Raw genomic sequence first — 14,925 nt, forward strand, 5'->3', positions numbered from 1 at the left:
CAACCACCTACTGTATAATCTTATAAGGGACACCTAGCCATACTCCTCAATGGCAGATGAGTGGTTTTTGACCACAGTTCCAGACATCTCAGGGGGCACAAGTGGAGAATCTTACAAAAGACATCAATGGTGAAAATTCATTTCAGTACTTCAGGATACCAGGATACAGAGACATTTCTTCTCAGGAGGGTCCAACTGCCCTGGGTATTGGGGTGGGGAAGTTACAGAGGAGATTCCTGATCTCTACCTCTGGGTATCAGAAAGTCTGGGGAGTTGAGAATACTGAAGTGTCTCCAAATTCAAACAAGCTGTATCAATAGGCCCTGAATTAGTTGAGTTAAGCTTGTCACAAATACCAAATCCTCAGCAGGACTAGGCTCACACCCTTCCACTTTTGAGTATCATCACTCCCCATCATGATTCCCTACCAGGTCCCTTTCAAGCAGCAAGGCTAGGAGCAGAAGAGCCTCCCAGTCCTCCAGCTCTGCTCTCTGAGCACGTGGGCAACAGACCACAAGTAGGTGACAATTCCACTGGCCCATGTGAACAAAGAAGCAGACAGAACCAAGTTCACTGCAGTGTTATTTGTAACAGCACAAAAGGAACACACCCACACCTAAGAGCCACCTACACACACTGAGGGTAGAATTAGGCCTGGAACTACCTTGGGCCCGCTCCCAGCCAGCCCAGGTACACAGCCACTCAGCACACTCACAAAGGGGCAGCAGCGGGAGGCTCCGCTTGAGGACCGCCAAGCAGGAGGTCACTGGGTAACCAATTCCCTGTCCTGCTGCCACCCCCCCATCACTTCATATCACCACCCCAAGTATTTATGAAACAATAAACTGTGGAAGATGCCACGCTCTGTACAAAGTTCTACTCTCCCCTAAGACATGTAGTTAGAAAAATAAAACCATTAATCATTTCTGTTATGTAAGATCAAAATTAAATGTATTTGGGGAAAAGGCAAAAACAGTGTTTGACAGAGGTGAACATAAAGTACCGATAAGAATCTTGTGAGCAGGGGCGCCTGGGTGGCTCAGTTGGTTGGTTAAGCATCCGACTACTCATTTTGGCTCAGGTCATGATACCCACGGTTCAAGGGATCACGTACCACGTAGGGCTCTGTGCTGACAGCACAGAGCCTTGTTGGGATTCTCTCTCTCTCTCAATCTCTCTGCCCCTCCACTGCTTGCCCTCTCTCTCTCAAAATAAATAAACCCAAATTTAAAAAAAATCTAGGGGCGCCTGGGTGGCTCAGTCAGTTGAGCATCCGACTTCAGCTCAGGTCATGATCTCACAGCTCGTGAGTTCAAGCCCTGCGTCGGGCTCTGTGCTGACAGCTCAGAGCCTGGATCCTGATTCAGATCTGTGTCTGCCTCCCTCTCTGCCCCTAACCCACTCGCATTCTGTCTGTGTCTCTCAAAAGTAAGTAAACATTAAAAAATAAAAAATTGAAAAAAAAATTCTACAAGAATCCTGTGAGCAGACTGTGTAAAGAGAATCAGATTTCACTCTGGAGGATGAAGGAGCAGTGTTAGAGGGTCTGAAGGTAGACAGCGAATCCAATTACTGGCTGGTGGAGGTGAATGTTAGTTGTCTCAATGAGGTTCGGAAAGGCTAATCAGACAATTATTATATAGCAAAAGCCAAAAAAGTTACTGAAGATCTACCCTAAAACAGAAGGTTTTAATGAGAAAGTTCTATCAAAGTGTCAAGGAACAGATTATTCTCACTTTATATGAACTGACCCATAGTGTAGAAATAATAGAAAACCACATAGATCATTACAAAGTAATTATAACCCCAAAATAAACACTACTGGTAACACAAAATAAAAACCAAAGGCCAACCTAAGTGAACACAGACGCAAAACATTCTTTCAAAAATTGTATGCGCAACTTGAACTAGGAATGTATGAAAAGATCAATACACGTGCTCTGAAGATGGCTGTCGTGGTAGCAGCAGCATAAATTCTGCATCTTCCCAAATCCCCACGTAACAGAGAGCAACTAGATCTCAAAGACCCATGTCCTGAAATAACATTTACAGCAAAACCAGGTGACAAAATATCTGCAAGGCCCTAAAAGGCAGGCAATTTATTTTGCACACCTACAATATAGGAGGTACAGTACAGGTAGGTATATAGTGCCTACGTGAGAGAAAGTAGAGGGAAGTAACAGGGGAGACAGACCTGAAGTAATGAAAAATCCACACAACAGGTACCCATTTGAAAGCACAGTGAGCTATTTTTGAGAATGGTGCTACACGTGGGAAGGATTCTTCCTATTCCAATAACAAGGAGTGCAAGGGGCCATTGGAAGACCTAAAGGGGTCTAGCCTCCGAATCCTCAAAACTGACCGACCAGGGCTTCTGTCCAAGAAGGGCCCCACACTAAGAGACGGCTCGCAGTGGAGTAAAAGTGTGCGAGAAAGAGACTGCAAAAATGAAGAAAAGAAAGGGAAGGATAAAAGCGGGACAAGTACACACAGCCAGGAAATCTCACAAAGCAAGTCACTGTATTTAACACCTGGACAAACACAGCAGAAGAGGGGCTCCGAAAAGATGCAAGAGTGATCTGAAACAAGCCTCCCTCCACAAGTTCAGGAAAACGAAATTCACCAAAAAATAAGCAAGTCTCATGACGTGAAATACCCTAGAAGAAAATATCTCTACAAATAATAAAAGTCCTCCAGGAAGAAATGCTCAAAAAACAGATCAAAGTGGTAACGCACTGTTTCAAAACAAGTTTAAAATCATACAAGACATGAAAGAACATCACAACTCAGAACTTTAAAAATTCAGAAATGAGGAGGGGCGCCTGGGTGGCGCAGTCGGTTAAGCGTCCGACTTCAGCCAGGTCACGATCTCACGGTCCGTGAGTTCGAGCCCCGCGTCGGGCTCTGGGCTGATGGCTCAGAGCCTGGAGCCTGTTTCCGATTCTGTGTCTCCCTCTCTCTCTGCCCCTCCCCCGTTCATGCTCTGTTTTTCTCTGTCCCAAAAATAAATAAACATTGAAAAAAAATTAAAAAAAAAAATTCAGAAATGAGGAGACAATTTAAGATTTAGAAATCAAAGGCAGTCATTTCACAAATAAACACTAAAGTAGAAGGAATATAAGGGTAAACACAATAAAAGCGACTCTAAGAGGAACAGTAAACAAAAAAAGAAAGACTTTGACACAGGGAAAATGGAAGAGGAAAACAATCGGAGACAATGACAAGTGTTGAAGACAGGCGAAGACACAGCATACCAGTAACTGTTTCTGGACATGAAAAACAAAGCTAAAACTAGAATAAATAATAAACAGTAAAAGTGAGCATGTGATTTAACAGCAAAATTACCTATACGTGTATTTTTTAAATAATTTTCATCAGATTTTTAAAAAAAATTTTTGAAATATTTATTTTTGAGACAGAGAGAAGCAGAGCATGAGCAGGGGAGGAGCAGAGAGAGAGGGAGACACAGAAACCGAAGCAAACTCCAGGCTCTGAGCGGTCAGCCCAGAGCCAGACGCAGGGCTCGAACTCATCAGTCGTGAGATCATGACTTGAGCTGAAGTCGGACGCTCAACCGACTGAGCCACCTAGGCGCCCCTCATCAGACTTTTTGACAGCAACACTTTGTGCCAGAAGAAAACAGAGGCACTAAGCATTGCAGGGGGAAAAAAGTGATTCAAGATTTCCTGCCCAGCTAATCTGACCTTCAAATACACAGTGTCTGACAGTGCTGTTCACATGCAAGAACTCAGGGAATACTGTTCTCAGGAGTCCTAAATAAAGGATGTACTAGGGGCAGGTCTTTCCACCCACAGGCCCTGCCCCGTCCCCGTGCTTTAATAAAAACAGCTTTTCGTGGGGTGCCTGGGTGGCTTAGTCAGTTAGCCTCTCAGATTTCAGCTCAGGTCATGATCTCATAGATTGTGAGATCAAGCCCCACATCTCTCTCTCTCCCTCTCTGCACCTCTCCCCCACAAATAAAATTAAAAAAAAGCTTTTTGCAAAAAAAGAATGAATGAAAAAAAAAAAAAGAATGAGCTAGAGGAACTAGAAGACAGCGACCTAAGGAATCTGTAATTAAATGTAGTTGCTCATAGAAGATTAAATGAAGACTAAAAGGAAGAGACGATAGTATGAAATGGCTACATACATGATCTGACAATGTTGATATAGTACATTGTAAAAAAAAAAAAAAGTGAGGAGACTGGAGATGGCTTGTGCAAAAAATTTTAATGTTTTCAATAATCATAACCAGATGTGGCAGCATACTTACATATACACGTGCATATACACATATATATGTATATATATGTGACTGCTATATGTGTAATATGGGATAAAACAAATTAGTACTTCTAGAAAAGTAATTCTGGAAAAATCCTTCGAAGTCAGGATTCTTAATAGGGAAGAAAGGAATCTTAATATGGAAGAAAGGAGATGCCTATGCCGCATAGAAGTTGTTAAGTAAAAACCCCACAGTTCTGAACTTAAATAGAAATAGTATGAACTCACAATATTTTATCTGAAACATAAATACTTCCTAGCTCTGATCACTGAAAAGGCCTAGAAAAAATGGCCACCCTGGTACCAAAAGCATTCCTTAGTACCAAGATTGTGATCCTGAAATAGCATTTTCCACTAAAATAAACTAACGTTTCCTGGAGAAATTGCTGATTCCAAGTCTGGATGCAGGAAATGTAGAAGATGAGCCCAAGACATCTTGACAGACCAGTGGAGGAGTTCAGAATGTGCCACCCCAAAATAAGCCACTTTGGCATACTATTTTGAGTTAAAGTCACCTGAAAACGGCAAATACAAGAAAAACACTCCAACCTTCCTTTTCTTAAAAGCAGATGAAATTCCCACATGAGAGATGTCCTCCCATTACCAGGAGAGTAACATTCTTATCATCAAGCATTCTATAAACAGACCTTGTTAAAGCAATTCTCATCTCCCTTTAGCCTCACCACACAGTCACTTTTTCATAACAGCCTCTTTGTTCAACCTAACAGAAAAGCAAGTTAAGTTTCATCATTTATTTAGGTCTTCATTTCTGATGAAGGCTCTCGTGTCATGTAACACTTATAAAAACATGTACGATATTCTCCTGCTGATCTGTCTTACATCAATTTAGTTCTCCAGCCCAGGGTAGAGGTAAAATTTTGCTTCTCCCACACCAGATATCAAGGAAGCTCTCAGTGGCCACCAGGATTGTGTCAAAGAGCTCAGGAGCTAAGTTAGAGGCTCTCACTGGCCAAAGATACGATAAATTGCACTTCATTTAGAAGAGTAATTTCAGAGGCGCCTGGGTGGCTCAGTTGGTTGAGTATCAGACTTCAGCTAAGGTCAGGATCTCACGGTGAGTCTGAGCCCTGCATCAGGCTTGCTGTTGTCAGCACAGAGCCTGCTTGGGATCTTCTGTCCTCCCCCCAACTACTCTGTCCCTCCTCCGCTATGCTCTCTCTCTCTCTCAAAAATGAACATTTATATGTAAATGTTTTTTATACATAAAAAAAGAACAGTCATTTCAATGAATTGAAGACAATCAAATAACATAAATCCAAGAGTCGATAATGTTTTAGAAGAAAACTAAATGGCCATCCTCTGATGGCGAAGGAGAGCCAATTCATTACTTTGAAAACTAGATAAAGCAAGGAATCAAATGTTTATTCAGCCCTTCCTATATGAACTACACCTCGGAAAAACCAACCAGTAGGTAAGGGGAAGTCTGTCCTTATAAAATTATTCCAACTAATACATGAAAACAAAATTGTAATTAGAGTATCACTAATCATGCAATCTCCAATGAAATAATAGATGTAGCCACTGAGCACCAATGACTGTTCTTTTTAAAAAGGCCAGGGGTGGGGCACCTGGGTGGTTCAGTCAGTTCAGGTCGTGATCTCACTGTCTGTGAGTTTGAGCCCCATGTCGGGCTCTGTGCCGATAGCTCAGACCCTGGAGCCTGTTTTGGATTCTGTGTCTCCCTCTCTCTCTCTGACCCTCCCCCGTTCATGCTCTGTCTCTCTCGTTCTCAAAAAAGTAAATAAAGGTCAAAAAAAATTTAATACAAATAAAAATAAATAAAAATAAAAAATAAAAAGGCCAGGGGTGCCTAGGTGGCTCAGTTGATTAAGTGTCTGACTTCGGTTGAGGTCATGATATGACAGTTCATGAGTCTGAGACCCGTATCACGCTCTGTGCTGACAGCTCAGAGCCTGAAGCCTGCTTTGGATTCTATGTCTCCCTCTCTTTCTGCTCCTCTCCTGCTCGCTCTCTGTCTCTCTCAAAAATAAACATTAAAAAAAAAATCAATAAATAGAAATAAAAAAATAAAAAGGCCAAAAATGAGGGGTGCCTGGATGGCTCATTTGGTTAAGCATCCGACTCTTGACTTCAGGTAAGGTTATGATCTCACAGTTTGTGAGATGGAGCCCTGAATTGGGTTCTGTACAGAACATGGAGCCTGCTTGGGATTCTCTCTCCCTCTCAAAACAAATAAATAAGCATTAAAAACATTTTTTTAAATGGCTTTAAAAAAAAAGCCTCTGGATCCAGCTATACGTTTACAGGAAGTATAAAGGACAGAGAAACATGTTGAACTGCAATGCAAATATATATATAAAAATAAGCACAATCAAAACTGGAAAACTCTACAAATCAATCTGCTGATGTCCTTCAGCAGATATATTATAAGGAAAATAAAGGCACTGAGAGGGGAAACATGTAGATTAAGAGACTTAAAAGGCACAATGATTTTTTTTAATGGACAAGAATAAACTAAGGGGGCTAAGATGGGATACTGCTAAGAATATTACAGACGTGGGGAGCCTGGGTGGCGCAGTTGGTTAAGCGTCCGACTTCAGCCAGGTCACGATCTCGCAGTCCGTGAGTTCGAGCCCCGCGTCGGGCTCTGGGCTGATGGCTCAGAGCCTGGAGCCTGTTTCCGATTCTGTGTCTCCCTCTCTCTCTGCCCCTCGCCCGTTCATGCTCTGTCTCTCTCTGTCCCAAAAATAAATAAACGTTGAAAAAAAAAAAGAATATTCCAGGCGTAATGGCCTACAAGCTGCATAAATATGTGGATAAGAGAAGGCAATGGGGTCAATGGACTAGAAGTTCCTATTAAGGTTAGAAAAGATGTAATCATAGCCAATTACCAAAATGTAAACTCCAGGTTCCCAGGAACTTGGGGAAGGAGGATAATTTGGTAAGGTGGTCAGTTTGCATTTTTTTTTTTTAAGTTAGTTTGAGAGAGAAAGGGGAGGTGCGCCTGGGTGGCTCAGTCAGTTAAGCTTCCGACTTCAGCTCAGGTCATAATCTCATGGTTCGAGTTCGAGCCCCATGTCTGGCTATGTGCTGACAGCTCAGAGCATGGAGCCTGCTTCGAATTCTATGTCTCCCTCTCTCTGTCTCTGCTCCTCCTCTGCTTGTGCGCTCTTTCTCTCTCTCAGAAATGAATAAACATTTTTAAAACATTAAAAAAAAAAGAGAGAGTGCCAGAGAGAGAGACCAAGCACACACGCAAGCGGATGAGGGGCAGAGAGGGAGAGAGAGAATCCCAACCAGGCTCTGGGCTGTCGAGTGAATCATGGGGCCTGCTTGGGATTCTCTCTCCCTCTCAAAACAAATAAGCATTAAAAACATTTTTTTAAAGGCTAAAAACCAGACACTGTATGCCTCCCAATAAGCCGATACAACACTATCTAGAGTCTTGCCAAAGGATTAAATCCTAACCTGATAAAGCTCTGTCACCACGCTCAATCCTATGAACTACAAGATCATCACCTGAGCCAAAACCAAGAATCAGATGCTTAACTGAGCCACCCAAGAGCCCCAATCAGTTTGCATTTAGACAGATATGAGCTAAGTCCTGGATCTGCTCTGTTAGTTTTGTGACCTTGGGCAAATTATTTACCATGAGCCAATTTCCTCATTTATAAATTGTTACAATAATATTTATCTCATAGGGTTGTTCGGAGGATTAAGGGAGATAATGGATGGAAAAGGCCAAAGAAGGTGCCTAGGACATAACTCATAAATGTTCTTTTCTTCCCAGAGGTAAAGTTCAGCATTTATTTGGGGCCAAGTTCAGGTTCCAAATTAAAAACTTCTTTTACTACCCATATGGAGCTTTTCAATCTCTGAAATGCTTTTACCCCATTAAATGAATGTAACTAAATAATGTGATAAATGATGAGTAAATGAATATGACATGATAAATAGGACATTAAATTTGCTGAAGGGAAAGCTATCCTCATGAATATCCTTATATTTAGAATCAACCTGGTGACTCAATAAAATACTAAGTGGGGCAGTAAAAGGAAATAAGAATTTAAAAACACTAAAGATAATGCTCTATTTCTTAGGCTGGATGAGAGGTCCACTTCCGTTTATCGACAATCTTATTGATACTCTTGATACTACTTGTGTTCTTTGATATACAATGTTCCACAATAAATTGTTTAAATTGAAGAACCAGTCATCAGTCATGAGTTTTCTCCTAAGAAGGGAGAACGGATTCTGGTTGCATCAAAGAACTGGCAAACTTTAAAAAAATGAAAGATCCATTAGTATAATCATTAAATAAGCAAACACTGGGGCACCTGGGTGGCTCAGTCGACTGAACATCCGACTCTTGATTTCGGCTCAGATCATGATCCCAGGGTCGTGGGATTGAGGCCTGCTTCAGGCTCTGCACTTAAGATTTTCTCTCTCCCTCTGACTCTCTCCCCAGCTCGTGCTCTAAAATAAAAAAATAAATAAATAAGCAAACATATATTGTAACACGTATTCCACTGTATGAATCACACAACTATACCATGTTTTATTTACCCACTCATCCACTGATGGGCATTTGGGTTGTTTCTGTCTTTTGGCTATCGTGAACATAAGTTTTTGTTCCGACAATTTTTTTTCAATTCTTATGACAAATACCTAAGAACAGAATCACTAAGTCATACAGTAATTCTAGGTTTAACCTGTTGAGGAAACACCAAACTGTTTAACACAGCAGCTGCATCATTATGGACCTCTAGCAATGTATGAGATTACCAATTTCTCCACATCCCCACCAATACTTATTTTCTGGGTTTTTTGGGGGGTTTGGGAATTTTCTTTTTCCGGCTGTGCTGGCAGGGAGGTGAGGTTGTATATCACTGTAGTTTTTGATATGCATTTCTTTAATGACTAATGTTGAGCATCTTTTCATGTGCTTGTTGGCCATTTGTACATCTTTGGAAAAATGTCTACTCAAGTTTTTTGCCCATTTAAAAAAATTTTTTTAATATTTATTTTTGAGAGCGAGAGAGAGAGAGACAGAGTGCCAGGAGGGAAGGGGAAGAGAGAGAGACACACACAGAGAATCCAAAGCAGGCTCCAGGCTCTGAGCTGTCAGCAGAGCCTGACACGGGGCTCGAACTCATGAGCAGTGAAATCATGACCTGAGCCGGTCAGACGCCCAACCACCTGAGCCACTCAGGCTCCCCAAGTCTTTTGCCCATTTTCAAATTGGGTTTTGTCTTTTTGTTGCCGAGTTGTGAGAGTTCTTTGTATATGGTGGATTACACACCCTTGTCAGACACAACTTAAAAATATTTTCTCCCATTCTGTGGGCTGTCTTTCCCATCCCTTGATAGTGTCCTTTGATGCACAAACATACTAAATTTTTATTAAGTCCAATTCTTTTCTTTTGTTCCTTGCTCGCGCTTTTGTTGTCATAGCTAGAATCCACTGTCATATCCAGGTCGTGAAAATTTATTTGTTTTCTTCTAAGAGTTTCATAGATTTGCTCTCACATTTAGGTCTTTAATCCATTTTGAATTAATTTTTTTATATGATATAAAGGGTCCAGCTTCATTTTTTCCATATGGATAGTCTCTTGTCCCAGCACCATTCATTCAAAAGATTATTCTTTCCACCATGACTGGTCTTGGCATTCTTGTCAAAAACCAACTGCCCAAAGGGCACCTGGGTGGCTCAGTTGGTTCAGGGTCCAACTCTTGATTTTGGCTCAGGTCATGATCTCACAATTCATGAGATTGAGCCTCGCTATCAGCACAGAGCCTGCTTGGGATTCTCTGTCTCCATCTCTCCTCCCTCTCAAAATACACAAACATAAAAAAAAAAAATTTCCCATGAATGCGTGGGTTTATACCTGGACTCTCAACTCTATTCCACCGCACTAAAAGTGTAGTCTTATGCCAGTAGTGCCATCTTGATTATCGTAGCTTTGTAGTAAGTTCTGAAATCACAAGTGTGCATCTTCCAACTTCGTTCTTTTTCAAGATTGTTTTGACTATTTAGGGTTCCTTGCAATTAAACATGAATTTTAAGATCAGTTTTTCCATTTCTGCAAAAAAAAAAAAGGGGGGGCTATTAGGATTTTAACAAGGATTATAGTGAATCTACAGATCACTTGGGGGAGTACTGCCATCTTAATATTAAGTGGAAGATGACTTAATTTTAACAGCAAAACTACAAATGCCACACTAACCACTTTATTAGGGAAAATGCTGTCTTGCAGTTGAGGCCAGAACATCTACATGAAATCTCCCCGTAAACACATCTAACAAAATTAATAGAACTACATCACACAAAAGGTAGCAGTGGTAGACAGGGAGAAGCACAGCATAACCCAGAATGACCTGTGCACTCTGAAATGAGAAACAGTTCTTCCCTTTGATTTCAACAATTTCAGCAGTGCAGGAAACAGGATTATACAACAAATAAAAGTTTATATGACCAAAGAACTGAGAAGACAATTCTTCCCTTGTTCAATCTGCTCTCTCCCCAACTCCTGCCAAAATAAATGACAGGGAGCTGGGTAGGTTTTGGTTTTGTGATTTATAACCAAACCACAGACCTGGGACAAGGACCCTTCACTTCTTCCACAGAACTGTTTCAAACATTAACTCAGCGGAAGATGCCCAAAGTTTCCAAAAAGGAAATATTCCAGGTGAGTAAGGAAGTGATAATCAGCATATTCAACTTTTGCCTATTTCCCCTGGACCTAAAAATGATCTACTCCTAAAAGCTTTGAAAACAGTCTCTACTTGGAATAACACTTCTTACACCGCGTTTAAAATTTTCCACAGTTCTGCATCCATTTCCTCTTTCTGATAAACTCTGTAGGGTTTATCATACATAAGGACAACCCTAACCTTTTAATATATTAAATATTCCTTCAGGTCCCTGGCTTGAGTGTGTTGGTAGTGCAGTTCTGCCACAATCCTGGCAATTAACATGTAGTGTTCCCAATGAAATAACATGGATGTAATAACACTGTCTCTGGACATTGTCCCTCAGCTTAGTCACTTGGGCAACTCCTGCTTAATTCCAGTAGAACAGTGTGAACCTCAGAGCTTCTGCTGGAGAGAAATCACATTAGGGTCCTGGTCAAGGGAGCTCCCATGGTTTATCTTAAGCCAAGGAAAAAGGTGGCACAGAACTCTGTTCCTTGCAACGAGAAATTATACCTAACTCTAAATCCCAATAACCCCTCACCCATCTTTTGGCATCTCTTCTATATTTAGCCCGCAGGATTTGCTCTGTAGGTACATTAAGTAGCAATTAAATACAGTGACCACCAGTCTCTAATCTAGAGGTCATCAAAACCACCTGTGACACTTTCAAAAGCTATACGTTGGAAATCCTGCCCAACATTCTTTCAGCAGATTGAAGGGTGGTATCCAACCACTTCCAGCTTAACATATTCCACAGGTAATTCAGTTGAGAATCTAAGGTTTAAAGAACACTTCTTTCTCTAAACTACACTAAGCAATTTTGCTTAAAAGAAAATATGGCCAGATTTTTGGGAGGGCAGGGGTGGGTTTTCCTCCCCAGGGGCCTCTAAGAGATTTACGTCCTAAACTCAACTCAGGCCCTGCACCTGCAGTCTAACTAGAGAAAAATAAGCACCATGTTTACAACTGTCCTTCATACCATTCCAGCGATGTGAATTAATCACGTTTTTTTTAATTGTCTGTATTTTACGACGTTGTGACATCTTAAAAACCTTGCTGGTAGGGAGACACTGCCCTTCCCAGGGCTATCTAATTTCTAAAGATGATAATCAAATTACTTCGGAGCTGCCTCTCACACGCAGAGCAATCAACTCCTTTAATGCTCACAGACGTGGCCAGTATGTCCCCTGCCCTAAGTCATGCCAGGGCCAGGTACCAGGCAACTAGAGGCCACCCCTATAGCCCAAAGCCCACCAGGATTATTCACACCAGCCACTCCTACACTGTTTACTCTGCCCTGCCTTGCCTTTCTCAAGGAATAAAGGCTCTCATCTAAGCTCTCCTGTCTCCTGCTCTGCCTCCTGACCAAAACCTTCGCTGTGGCACCATGTGGCATGGCATACTGTCTTCTCTCTGGAAAGGTAATACATTCTTCCAATGGCATTGGCCTCTCTGTGTTGTCACCCAGTCACCTCTACAAATTAAAATCCCTCCAGTACAAATAAGACATTCCACCCTAACCATGACTCTTTGCTGCCACTCCTCTTTGGTGTTTACCAGTCTGATCTAACTGGAAACCATATTACAAAGCCACTGAGGTTTCCAAAAACCATACAGAAAAAGCTCTTGGGAGTCCTTTTAGCATTTGAAACTCAACACTCAGAACTAAATGCAGTATGGCCCAACAATCATAATCTTAGGTATATACCCAAGAGAACTAAAAACACAAAACATGTACAACAGTGTTCACAGCAGCATTATTCATAACAGCTGAAAAGTGGAAACAGCCAAAAAGTTCATTAACTGATAAATGGATACACAAAATGTGGACTATCCATACAAGGGAATATTATTCAGCCACTAAAAGAAATGAAGAATCAATTCACGCTATGACATGGACGGACCTTAAAAAACTATGTTAAGTAAAAGCCAGACAGAAAATGCCACATACTGCACAATACCATTCATATAAAATGAAAAGAATAGGCAAATCCACACGAACAGTGGTTTCCCGGGGTCAAGGGGCTGATCGGTGGGGCTGGGGAAAGAGAGAATGGGGACTAACCGCTAATCGGTAGAGAGATTGCTGTTTGGGGTTAAAAAATGTTCTGGAATTAGCGGTGATTGGCACAACCTTGTGAGTATGTGAAAAACCACTGAATTGTACAATTTATTTTTTTTAATTTTTTTTCAACGTTTTTATTTATTTTTGGGACAGAGAGAGACAGAGCATGAACGGGGGAGGGGCAGAGAGAGAGGGAGACACAGAATCGGAAACAGGCTCCAGGCTCCGAGCCATCAGCCCAGAGCCCGACGCGGGGCTCGAACTCACGGACCGCGAGATCGTGACCTGGCTGAAGTCGGACGCTTAACCGACTGCGCCACCCAGGCGCCCCTGAATTGTACAATTTAAAAGGGTGAATTTTGGGGACAACTGGATGGCTCAGTTAAGCGTCTGACTCTTGATTTTAGCTCAGGTCATAATCTCACGGTTTCTGAGATACAGCCCGGTGTGGGGCTCCCCAGACAGAGCGCAGCCTGCTTGGGATTCTCTGTCCTCTGTCTGCCCCTCCCCCCTCGCTCGCGCTCTCTCAAATAAATAAACTTTCAAAGAAGTAAGTAAAAGGGTGATTTTTACGGGACGTACGTTATATCTCTAAACCCCAACTAAATATTCTCTTCCCTTCAAAGCTACTCCTTCCCCCGTGTTCATAACCTCGGTAAACGGAACCACACTGCACTCAGACGCTCAGGCTAGAAACCTACAAATCTTAACGAGTCAAACTTCTGAGTATTTCTCCATTCTTTCCACTCCAACTCCCAATGCGGGCGCCCTCATTTCTCATCTACATTACATTCTCCTAATTGGTCTCACGGCCTCCAGTCTTGCCTCTCCACATCCTGCCTCACGTGCATGAGGACGTCTCCCGAGGCCCCAGGCCGGGTTGGAGCTCCAAGCACTAGCACGAAACATACGCTCCTCCAACTTCAGCACGCGGGAACCCCTCAGGCTGCACATCTTCCGGCCCCCGATCTCTGGCACCAACCAGGCCAGAGGGGTGAGCGGCGCTCCCTCACGCGGCCACCACCTCCCGGCCTCAGCCGGCTCGCTACTTCGGGCAGGGGGCTCTCCCGCCCCGGCGGGCCGGCGCGCCCTGCGACGCTGAATCCGAAGACATTTCCTGTGTCAACCGTGGTACACCCCAGACTTCAACTAAATACTGCAGCGGTGCCCTAAACTCACCCTGACTCTTCCTCAACACTTAAGAACCTTTGCGACGTGCCACGCACGCAAGCGACCACGCGAGCCTCGAGAGCCACCCTCAGCAGCACCCCGCCTCGCGGCGTCCGGAAACTATCGCAGCTGCGCGCCCGGGCCGCGGAGGACGACGGGAAGAGAGCGGCCCGGACCTTTCCGCGCCTGCGCAGACGCAGTCCTCCGCCGGGGGCGCCGTTTGGCGCATGCGTAGGCGCGAGATTCTCCGTTGAGAAGGTGCCTCGGCGGCGCCGGAGGTAGGAGGAGTCGGGCTCTAGGGCCGGGAGTCTGCAGTTGGGAGAGAAGGTCCAGCCACCTTGGGCCCTTGCCGTTCTCGGTGGGAGAGAAGAGTCTTTCTCGCCCGCGGTGTAGAGGCAGGAGCCGCACTTGGTTGGAGGGCCTGGGGCAGCCTGAAGGGAGGACGGGTGGGCTGATCGGATACCCCGGGGTCGCGGCCCGGGCGTCAGTCCGACGATCGGAATTCGCCGTCTGGCTTAACAGCATCCCGAGCCCTTGACAGCCCTTCCCCAGGCCGGGTCCCCCGCCCGCTTCCCTGGTGTCACCGGGTCGGGGGCAGCGGGAGGGTCCGCCCCGCACTGCCCATTCATTCCTGCAGCGGCGGGTACAAAGCGGAGTAGACCCAAGTCCCGACCCTCTGGAAACTTGCCGCTTCCTTCAGCAAGTACTGAGTGAGCACGGATAGGAGGT

The 14,925-nt window shown here is 43.6% G+C and overlaps 1 long non-coding RNA gene across 1 annotated transcript; it reads right to left on the reverse strand.

Annotated features, from left to right (window-relative positions):
* Positions 1-8,682: 8,682 nt before the first annotated feature.
* On the reverse strand, positions 8,683-14,357 carry LOC123382644. The gene is made up of 3 exons (XR_006591311.1): positions 14,206-14,357; positions 10,154-10,348; positions 8,683-8,742 (listed from the first exon to the last, which is right to left on the reverse strand). It is a non-coding gene; the product is annotated as an uncharacterized LOC123382644 (long non-coding RNA).
* Between the last annotated feature and the right edge of the window lie 568 nt (positions 14,358-14,925).

Source organism: Felis catus, chromosome E3 (assembly GCF_018350175.1).
Source record: "Felis catus isolate Fca126 chromosome E3, F.catus_Fca126_mat1.0, whole genome shotgun sequence".
In the NCBI taxonomy this organism is placed as follows: Eukaryota; Metazoa; Chordata; class Mammalia; order Carnivora; family Felidae; genus Felis; species Felis catus.